The sequence below is a fragment of the Leptopilina heterotoma genome, unplaced genomic scaffold (genome assembly GCF_015476425.1).
Source record: "Leptopilina heterotoma isolate Lh14 unplaced genomic scaffold, ASM1547642v1 Lhet_27, whole genome shotgun sequence".
NCBI classification, from domain to species: domain Eukaryota; kingdom Metazoa; phylum Arthropoda; class Insecta; order Hymenoptera; family Figitidae; genus Leptopilina; species Leptopilina heterotoma.
Window position 1 is genome coordinate 76,504 of NW_025110978.1, and position 10,580 is coordinate 87,083.

The following is a 10,580-nucleotide window of genomic DNA, read 5'->3' on the forward strand; positions in this document are numbered from 1 at the left end:
GTGTTTTCCTATTTTTTTATTCTACCAGCGAATTTTTTTTAATAATTCATATTTTAATCTTATGTCTTCCATTTCATCTCGTTTATGAGCAAAGAATTTGTTTTTAAATTTATTATTGAAAATAATTTATTTTGTACTATTATTGTTATTATTAAATTATTAATTATTTATTTACCATTATTGTTATTATCATTAAATTAATATTAATTATTTATTTACTATCTATATAGTTATTATTGTTAAATTAGGTACTAAAGCGCGCGGCTAACTTCTTACGTACTTTTTTAAGTAAAATTATTAATTTAAAAAAAATAGAATTTAAAAATTTTAATTTCAAATTTTTTTTTATAAAATTAAAATATGAATTAGAATATAGATTATTACTATTATATTCACAATAATCATATATTCTGAGACAGATGATTCAAGTGAAAGTCAGACATTTTTATTCAAAGTTCTGAAAAAAATTTAATTTTTAGAATATTCATAAGAAAATTCTTTATTTTTGTGTCAATTTTTTCAATTTCTGACAATAATATCTTTTTAAATAACTTAATTCTTGAAGAACTATCATAAAATTATTATATAAATTATTTATAGTTAATGATATTACTTAAATATTTCAAAATTAATTCAATTTTAAAACAGTTGCGTTTACAATTTTCATAAATAGATAAACTTCAAAAGGTTATAATTTAAAATTTTATAAAATTTCAATTTTTAATGAATTTAATTAGAAATTTTAAAAGATTTAGATTTTTGCAAAAGTTAGTACCTAACGAAAATTCTTCTTGAAATTAGATAAATTTGTCAATATATATTTAATTAATTTTATTAAAAATAATGGATTAATAGAAAAATTTTAGTTAAAAACAATTTAAAAAATTGAATTTTGAAGAAGTTTTTAATAATTGCGGACATTCAATTATTTTCAAAAAATTTCCTCATTTCAATGATTTTTAATATCTATACTATTTTAATAAATTTCCCAAAAGAATTCAATTATTTAATAAAATTGTACTCAAACATTTAATTATTTTCATAAATAATAAAAGTTTTGCAGGAATTCTATTATTAACCAATCTTTTATAAATTTCTACGCAATAATTCAATTAATTTCATAAATAATAAATTTTTTTTATGAATCCAATTATTTTTATAAATAATAAATTTGTTTTAGGAATTTAATTATTTTCAAAAATATAATACCTGAAGCTCGTAAAATTTTAATTATTTTTATACCTAGTACAATTTTAATCGAATTCATCGAAAAATGTAATTATTCTTAAAAATTTGATTAAAATTCGTCAAAAGAATTGAATTATTTAAAAATTTGTTGATAAAATTCTTTATAAGAATTAAATTTTAAAAAACATTCAATGATTCAATAAGTTATTTACTTTTGTATTTAAATAATAAATTGAATAATTTTGAAAAGGTTTCAAAATTAAATTTTGTAAAATTATAATTTATCACACGTTTAACTAAAAATTCTAAAGAATTAATGTTTTTGAAAAAGTTGAATTTAATTTTTTTAAAATAATTTGAAGTTTTTATTTTCTAATTATTTATTTAAAGAATTTCCGAATAATCGAAATTTCGTAAAATTGAACAAAAAAAATGTATTTGAAAATTCTCAAAGAACTTTTTTAAAAATTATTAAAAATAGTTGATTTAGAGAAGAATTTTAGTTAAAAATTCTAGAAAATAATAATTGAATTAAAATTTGCAATTGACAAATAGAATTTATAAAAATTTTTTCTTCATTTTTTAAAGACTTTAAATTTTATTAAAGCAATATTGTTGACTTTCTCCTTCAGTTTACAATTTCTAGACGTCCTTATTGTTAAATTTTAACTATTTATTATATAATTAATTTTTAATATAATTTATAAAATTACAATAGTAGGATATTTAATATAAATAAATAATTTAATGTAAATATAACACAGGCCAACAAAATTTTGTTGCCCAACCAATGGAAGCCAATTCTTATAGGATTTTGTCCGTAGAAGCCGAATTTGACCTTGAAAATATTGGATTGGCTCTAGTTTTCAAACAATTTACGTTTCAATACGCAAAATACGCATTTTTGGCATTTTTTGAATGAATGTAAAACCAAATACCGAAACAGTAAATCTGTCTGCATAGGGCCAAATTACAGCTTAAATACTGCTCTTTAATATCCAAAAACAAAAAATTTAATTTATATACACTTTAACCTTTAATGTCCAATGGAACATACGCTGTTTCATAAACGTATTGAAAATAACATTACTTTTGACCAGGTAAGACAATTTAAGTAAAAATTTGTCTCTCTGGGGGTATTTGTAGTCGCTGCTTAGAAATCCGTATTCAGATTTTAATATTCAAAATGTCGGATTTAATATGGCGAATTTTTTTTTTATTTGGCATTTTTATCATAAAGGTGTAAACTATTTTTAAAAATTAGTCCGAAATTTTTAATTTTTATATTTCATAGCAGATTTATAAGCAGCGACCACAAAAACCTTCAGAGAGACTAATTTTTACTTAAATTGCCTTACCTGGTCAAAAGTAATGTTATTTTCAATACGTTTATGGAACAGCGTATGTCCCATTGGACATTAAAGGTTAAATTGTAAATAAATTAAATTTTTTGTTTTTGGATATTAAAGAGCAGTATTTAAGCTTTAATTTGGTCCTATGCGGACAAATTTACTGTTTCAGTATTTGGTTTTACATTCATTCAAAAAATGCCAAAAATGCGTATTTTGCGTATTGAAACGTAAGTTGATAAAAAACTAGAGCCAATCCAATATTTTCAAGGTCAAATTTGGATTCTACGGACAAAATCCTATAAGAATCGGCAATAACATTTTAGGCAACATGCAATTGATGAAATTTTGTCGGCCTGTGTAATTAATATCAAAATAATATAGGTACTTATTTTAATTGGTAATATAAGTAATTAATATATAATTTACAATTTTTATAAAATAAATGTATAATTTAATTATAAAAAAATTATTAATTTCTATAAAAATAAATTTATTCAGTTCCAGAAAATATTATTTTTACATTGTTTATAGGATAAATAAATATTTACTAAGAAACGAAACTTTATTTTATTTTATCAATAATTTTTTGTTTAACTCTTGTTGGTAGAATAGATCTCTGAAACTGCTTTAACAGTTGATAAATTACCTTCAAATGAAAAACAAAAAAACTTTCACTTTAACAAAGTAATATTTTAAATTTAAATTTAAAAAACTCAAACAAATTAAATTTTCAATTCTAATAAAAGTAAATTTAATAAATTAAAAATATTACCGACAAATTTCTAGAAAGTATCAAATAGTTCGAGGAAAGAGATGTCGCCAGTGCCTTAGTGATATGCATGATATGTTTTCAGTTTCCCTCGCGATCTCGTGGTGTATTTCACGCGCAACAGGTGATGAATCATGTTTTTTTTCATTTTTTGAAAATTTCTCTCATAATTATTTTTCTTTTGCAAAATATTTTAGTGAATTTTTAGTGATTTTGCCAGTTTGAGTTCAATTGAAAGTGCGGGAAAGTAGTTTATAAAACAAAATTATAAATCACTCTCAAGGTAAGACATTCTTTTGTTTCAACATTTCTTTATTTCCTTTTTTAAATAAAAACAAGGGAAGTATACTTCAAAAATTAATAACTAAATAAAAGATCTTAAAATACTGCTTCGCCTAATATGGCTAAAATAAAAATATTATACCATTAGGCCAAACGAGATTTTAAGTGCTTTTATTTAATTTTAATTATGTGTTTTTAAAAAATTCGATAATTAAACAATTAATAATAATAAAATTGAAATTAAATAATTAAAAGTTAAAGTTATTTAATTGTCACATATATATTGTTATAATTAAATGTAAACTTTACATGTGTATTATATTATATTATATTATATTATATTATATTATATTATATTATATTATATTATATTATATTATATTATATTATATTATATTATATTATATTATATTATATAGAATTTTTATTAAACTTATGTTAATAAATAATAGTGATAAAGAAATGTTTTACCCTTTTTTTCATCATTTAACTATATAAAAAAATTAAAAGCGAAAAAATTGCGGTAAATTTAAAAGTTGAAGGGGAAAAAGGAGAAAAGTGCATTTCGTGTATTTTATTTATAAAATAATTATGTGTACGCAATGCAAGTTGTAAATCCGCGAGTAAAGAAAATGTCATGGTCGGAGTTTAAACTGCAACAAGCATGGTAAAGTGCAGGATCGTGTTTGAATTAAAATACATTCAACGTCAGATGGAATTCGTGGAATTGAGTCACTCTCGTATGGTGCAAGTTCCTCGAAATCTTATATATGAAAAGCCTTTGTTATCGAAGTGCGTTTAAGTATCCTTATTGAATGAATACCTTTCTCAAAACTATTTCAATCATATTTTGGAAAAAATTTTTTTTAACGACAGGTTCCCCATAAATTAAATCTGAAATAATAATAATAACAATAAAAATAATAATAATATAGGCGGGAAAAATCATTAAATTTAATAAAATAATAATAATAATTAAGCTATTTAATTTATACCACCGAGTAATAAATTATTAATATTATAACATAAGAATAATGAGTATAATAATAATAATTATTATTATTATTTTCATATTTATAGTAATAATAGTAATTATACTATAAGTATTAATATTTTTGTATTTGTTACATTCGCTTTTTGTTGAACTTACTATATTCATGTTATATCACGTTTGTCAATGTTTTTATTTATTTTTTTTTTATTGTTTTTGTTAGTATTGTTAGTCACTGAGTAATAAATTAAAAATTATCAATAATTTTCTTCTTACATTCTCATAAATATGTAAGAGAAAAATTTTAAATATTTTTTGTCCCTTTATTGTTGTTATATATTAATATTTAATATACAAAAATTAATTTTATTTTTATTCTCATTTACTATCTGTTATACTTGATCAAATATTATTGAGTATATATGGAATATTTTAAATATATTTCCATTCGTTATCATTATAATAAAAAAATGAGAAGAATTCTTCGTTTACACATTGACTGACGAATAGTAAACAGAAGAAGAATTGAAATTATCATTAAGGACGGCGTGAATTTAACAATAGGTACTATATATAATAGCCTCAACAATGAAGATGTAAAATAATTATATATTATAATAAAAAAATAATTATAATTCTCTTATGGAAAGTAAATAATTGATGACTTTTCCTAAAAAAGAAAATGCACCCTATAAGAATTGTTATTTAATTCATTTTGAAAACTTAGTAAATAATTTGTAAACTTTCCTGAAAATGAATCGTAAAAATGATATATTACATATATTTAATTAAGTAGAAAATTGATAATAATTATAATAAAAATTGATTTAATTTCTAATTCTATTTGTATTTAGTTCGGAACCAAAATAAATAAATTTCTTTATTTATAAAAAAAAAGATAAAAATTTATTTATAGAAACTAAATTATACGTATGCATTGAAAGGAAATAAATTAAAATAATTCCCAAACCTTGAATTTTTATTAAATTCTTTAAATGATTCCTGCATTTAAGATTGGAAATATTTGCTTATAAAGAAATAAATATTCTGCGTGTATATGAAACTTGTGTATTTATAAAAAATTCAGCTCCCTCTTTTATATCGATGAATGAATAGTTAAAAAATTTCTCATTATTGAATTCGATCACGTCTCTTTTTTTTAATTATCGGCATTTACATACTAGCCAATATTCACTTTAAACGAAAGAAGATATTTAATATAATTTTAGAATACATAACCAATAATTATAATAAATAATTAATTATATTACAGAAATAAAATTAATTAAAAAAATGCAATGTATTTAAAAAATAGAATTTGTTAATTACATTTTGGCATTTACATTTTGGCATAAACATGCCAAAAAATTCAAAATCACACCAATTGAATGCAAAAATCCGCACTATTAACATAGTAGAGTGAAGGGACTATAAAATTCTTATATAGTGAACATATATAGAAATTTAGGTATATGTATATGGATATATATATATATTTGTAAAACCTGTTTTCATGTCACAGTGTGTGGGTGCCGGGGAAAAAAGGAACCTACGCACATTTCACATATTTGGTGCGCGATGAATGAACTCACGCTACTTTAAGTTAAACGTCACAATTTTGTTCACAGTTTCCTTAAATTGCTTATTAATTTTTTCAATTTTGTGAAAAATTGCAATGAAAGAAAATTTTTCAAAGGCCAAAGACAAAACAAAATTTTTACTAGAAAATGTTTCAATTAAGAGAAATTATGTTAATTAAATAATAGTTAATAAATAATAATATAATAATAAAATTAATATACCTAATTAATATTATAATATTTTAATATTGTATTATTCAAAATTGAATTCTAATTTATAATTTTATTTAATGATATTTTTGATTATTTATAATTTAATTTACTTTGTAAATTTTCAATTTATTTTTATTACAATTTCATTTTAACTATTCAAATACCATTTTATCATTCAGGAATGGTAAACAAATAAATAATAATTTAATTAAATAAATTTCTCTTCAGAGTGACTACATTTACATCGCAAATTGTAAAGATAAATAAAGCATTTGACTGAGGAGTTGCGGAGCGCAAGCGCGGGAGTGGGGATAATGAGAGTAAGGGAGAAAAACGGAGACTTCTCTGTCACTCTCATTGTCCCCACTCCTGCGCGGCGCTTGCGCTTTATTTCTTCTTTGTCTAACATTAAATATATAATATAAATATAGTCATACTTTTCATTAAAAAAAAAAAATATTTTTCAATACAATGTAGAGTTATGCAAATAAATACATTTTTTAATTTAGTTTAATTTAGTTCAGTTAAATTTACTTTCAGTTTAATTTAATTTTAATAAAGTAACATAATTCAGAAATGGCAAATTTTTATTAAACAAACAAAATTCTTTATCTATATTTTTCAGTATTACTTTGTGTATCACGAAACTGGAAAGAACATTATTATCTGATTTTAAGGAACTTGTGTTTCTGAAAGGAAAGAGTTTACAAACTGAATAAAACAGTCAAGTCTTCTTACGTTAATTCCAAAGGGACTATGAAAGATATTCGTTTTTCAAACTTTTCCGTCACAATCGAGACAAAACATAGGGACGCCGCGAGAGAACAATAATTTTATACTAAAAGAAACAACGACTTTTTTTTCAGAAGGCAGACAGTTGAGGGTGGAGAATATATATGTATAGAATAAAAATTATATCCGTCACTTCAAGAGAGAGACATTTTTTTTTGCTCTTAAATTAAATGTAACGCAATATTTTTATATGAAATAAATAATTTCATTTTTAATAAAAATGAAAAAACAAAATTAATTTCAGCGAAATTATAATCAAACTGTGTAAATATTTAGTTTTTAGAAATAATTATTAAAATAATATAAATGAAATATTTAATATAATGAAATAATAAAAAATAAAATGAAAATAAGGAAAATAAAAATATAATCACAACAATTTTGTTTCATGAAAAAAAATGTAGAACAATTAAAAAATTTTAATGTTGAACATAAAAATATAAAAATTAACAATTATAAATAAAATCAAAAATTGAAAATTCGCTAAAGAGAAAGAAATTTTTATTTTTTTCTTTCAACGACTGAAGAATAATTTTCTTCTAAGTATAATATTCTTCTTATATGTATAATATCACTCAACGTTTTATCCTTGATATGTGTAATTAAAAATCAAGAATCATCTTTCGCGATGCAACGTCATTAAAAGATTATTTTTTCCTTTCTCTTTTTTTTTACACAAAATGAAGTATATTCATTAAATTGAGTTTAATGACTTGCCTCAAAATGTTAACACGATATCACTATTTGATATACTTGTTATTTTACATTAAAATTTTGAAAAAGATGTAATCGCTTAAAATGGTATAGAATGCAATAAAACGTTAAGAAGTGACTGCGCTAATAAAACTAAGTGGTCAAAGTAAATGGCAATTTTAAAACAGTATACTTGAATCAAATATACAGTAAATCTTTGTTTTCATCCCCTCAATATATATATATATATAGTCTCAATAAAGTGAATTACTTTTCTGCTATAAATAAATACATAAGGACAAAAAAATGTATAAAAATATTGCAGCTATAAAACTTGAAAATATTTTACGAGCGTAATTTTTATTTTTTTGAAGAAATCGAATGCTTTCAATGATTTTTATATTCTTAATGAATAAATTTTTATAAAACTGAATTCTCGGAGGAGAAATTCTTCAACATTAGGTTCCGCAATATTGCCTTGTAATGTTCCATCAAGTTTTGTAATGTTGAGCAAACATTGTTGCTCTTGGGTAACTTTATTCAATTTATTATAAAAAAAATATAATCTAGTTGGACTTGAATATATTTCATCTTATTCAACTTGAGATTGAATTTCAGAAATCAAAGTATACTTTTTATTTCTGTTTGGCTTAATAATTCTGCTCGGCAAAGTCCGTGACTCTAGTGGTCCATGCGCCTAAAATCGATTGAAAGAGACACAGACAGGGCATGAACCTTTATAAATATACTACATTCTTGCTAGCTTCCATTCGTGAGTGAAAAATCCCAAAACACTATTAAACCATATAATAAAATAATATTAATTTTATTTTTATTTATACTTTATTTTCATTTTTATTTATATTCATTTACGTTTCACATATATGTAAAAAATTTATTTTATTTATTCATTATATTTAATTTTTTACTTGATTTTATATTAAATATAATCATTAAATTAAATTTATTATTAATATTATATTTAGTTATTATTTTCTTGCCAATTTTCAAAAGTCCATAGAACAAAGATCGTGAGAAAAAGTTACCCTGAAGCTTTCGTAAAACAGAGAAAATTTATTGGCAACGGTAGAAAACTAATAAAATGAATAAATTAAAACAAAAAAAATTTATTGAAACAGTAAAGTAATTAAATAAATTAAAATAATAAAGTAATTAAAAAAAAATTGTCTTCAAAAAGACTAAATTTACATCGCAAATTGTAAAGATACGTAAAGTATTTGACTGAGGAGTAGCGGAGCGCAAGCGCGAAAGCGGGGATAATGAGAGAAAGAGAGAAAAACGGAGACTTCTCTCTCACTCTCATTGTCCCCACTCCAGCGCGGCGCTTGCGCTCCATTTCCTCTTAGTCTAACATTAAATATATAATATAAATATTATAGTCATACTTTTCATTAAAAAAAAGAATTACTTTTCAATGCAATGTACATGTTATGCAAGTATAATTTTCAATATAAATAATTTCTACTCACTAAAGACAATTTAACATTTTTTTTAATCTAAAAAATTAAAAAGAAATTATCCAATTTAATTTAAATCACTTTAATTTTGTATAAGTCAATGTAATTTAGTTTCATTTAATTTTAATACAGTAAAAATAAAATTTTCAAATAATTTTGTTAAGTTTGTGAAAAAATTTCTTCAGAGAAAATAATTATTTTTTCATAAAATAATTTTCTGTAACCTTTGAAAAGAAGAGTAAATTCAAAGAAATAATAATTTTCCTCGAGTGAATTCAACGACAAAAGGAAAGGGCTTTTTCATGAAGGGCGGTAAATAATAGGTATGTCCATAACAGACTTTCACGACGATCCGAAATTCGTAGGGGGTTTCGGTATCCTTCTTTGGGAGGCAAGCAGCGGGGGGATGCCTTAAACACCCTCTTAATTTTATGGTCAGCCGTAATCGTTTCGCTCTCACAAATTATTATAGCTAAAATTGTGCGGCGGGTGCGAATGTCGCTCGAGTTTGAAAATTATCCCGCGCACTTTATGGCAGTTAGGTTTATTAGCTGTCGTTTCAGAGTGCGAGAGAACTTAAGTTTGCCAACTTTCACAATGTACACAGACAAATATATATATACATATATTTTGTATAAATAATTATCATTAAGTAAAATTAAATATGTTATAAATAAATTAAATATGCAAACCACTGTTAATTAAGTATATTAATTAATTTATTTATTAATATATTATTATATTTGTGATTTTTGTTTTTTTGTTTGTTTTTTTATAATTATATATTATTATATTAATGTTTTAATAATATTACACGTTAATGTAGTAATTATAATATTATAATAATTAATATTTATTATATTTTAAAATATTATAAATTTATAAAACCTTAAAAAAATAATTTATACTAAAATATTTTCATTAAAGTAGATTTTTTAAAATAAAAAAACACTTATTATTAAAAATTGTTTCATTTTATAAAATAATAATTGTAAAACACATTCGTTTTTAAATTAAAACATGAAATGTATTTTGTGCTTAAAAATTACCTCCTCTCACGATGATTAAACTCTAGAGAATATTTTGTCGATTAAAATATTTTACAATTGTATTTTATATTATAATATTTATTACAATATAAAAATATTATAATTATTTTATATTATAAGAATGTTATAATTATTTTATATTATAAAAATGTTATAATTGATTGAATATTATAATATAGTATTTTACAATTTT

The 10,580-nt window shown here is 21.8% G+C and overlaps 1 protein-coding gene across 2 annotated transcripts in view; it reads left to right on the top strand.

The window, feature by feature from the left end:
• Positions 1–3,399: 3,399 nt before the first annotated feature.
• The window catches only part of LOC122503810 (protein sprint), a 324,848-nt gene continuing 317,667 nt past the window's right edge, over positions 3,400–10,580 (top strand). Inside the window, exon 1 of one of the 2 annotated variants that reach the window (XM_043614518.1) lies at positions 3,400–3,592. The gene's annotated coding sequence lies outside the window, so the exon portion shown is untranslated. The remainder of the gene's footprint in view (positions 3,593–10,580) is intronic. The other variant, XM_043614520.1, reaches the window with a different exon arrangement.